Consider the following 774-nt stretch of genomic DNA (forward strand, 5'->3'; position numbering starts at 1 on the left):
CCCCAGGACCCGCCGGCCCCCCCGCGCCGCCGAGGAGCCACTCCCCCCAACTCTCGCCCAGCTACTCCCGCAGCAGCCGGGCTCCGCCCAGGCCTCCGCGCCGCCCACTGGCCCGAGTCGGGTCTCCCGGGCAACCGCGGCTCCCAGCGCGACGCCTGGCGGCCCACCCGCGGAGCGAGCGCGGCGCAGCTGGTGCGCCCCGCCACCTGTGCGCGGTGCGGCCCCACGCCCCCGCACCCTCCGCGAGCGAGCGCCGGGGACTCGGAACCGCTAGCCAGACAGGTGGTGTCAGCCCTCCTCTCCAGAGCGTTCTAGGAGGGATTCTTCCTGTTGCCGGTCTAAGATTTCTATTTGGCCAGTTCACTTTCTCCCAGCCCTCTCTTCTGTAACCTAAAGAATCTGAAAGAACCTGATCGGCAAAATTAAGTATCGATGAGGTGTGTTCTATTTTATAGCTTTTTGTTGTTAGTTTCCTGGGCACCCTTTCTTTTTTGAAAAGAGTGTAGGGGCCATACCATGATCCGCACTCCTCATTCTATCTAAGAGATTACCATCTTCTCTTGACCCTTTAGTGAAATTTATGTCAACTTCTAATATATACAATTTTCATTTGTGTTATGGCTCTCTCAAACTAACTTCAAGTGTTTGTTAACTAGTGAGGAGGGGATTTTACTAGGGCGGTTGTTACTTTGGTTAGGTTTTCACTTTTGTTTCTCATTTACTTTTGTAGGGTGGGAATAGAAACCTTACTAGCATCTGAAATAATGTTACTTG

This window comes from Myotis lucifugus, unplaced genomic scaffold (genome assembly GCF_000147115.1).
Source record: "Myotis lucifugus unplaced genomic scaffold, Myoluc2.0 scaffold_84, whole genome shotgun sequence".
Taxonomy (NCBI): domain Eukaryota; kingdom Metazoa; phylum Chordata; class Mammalia; order Chiroptera; family Vespertilionidae; genus Myotis; species Myotis lucifugus.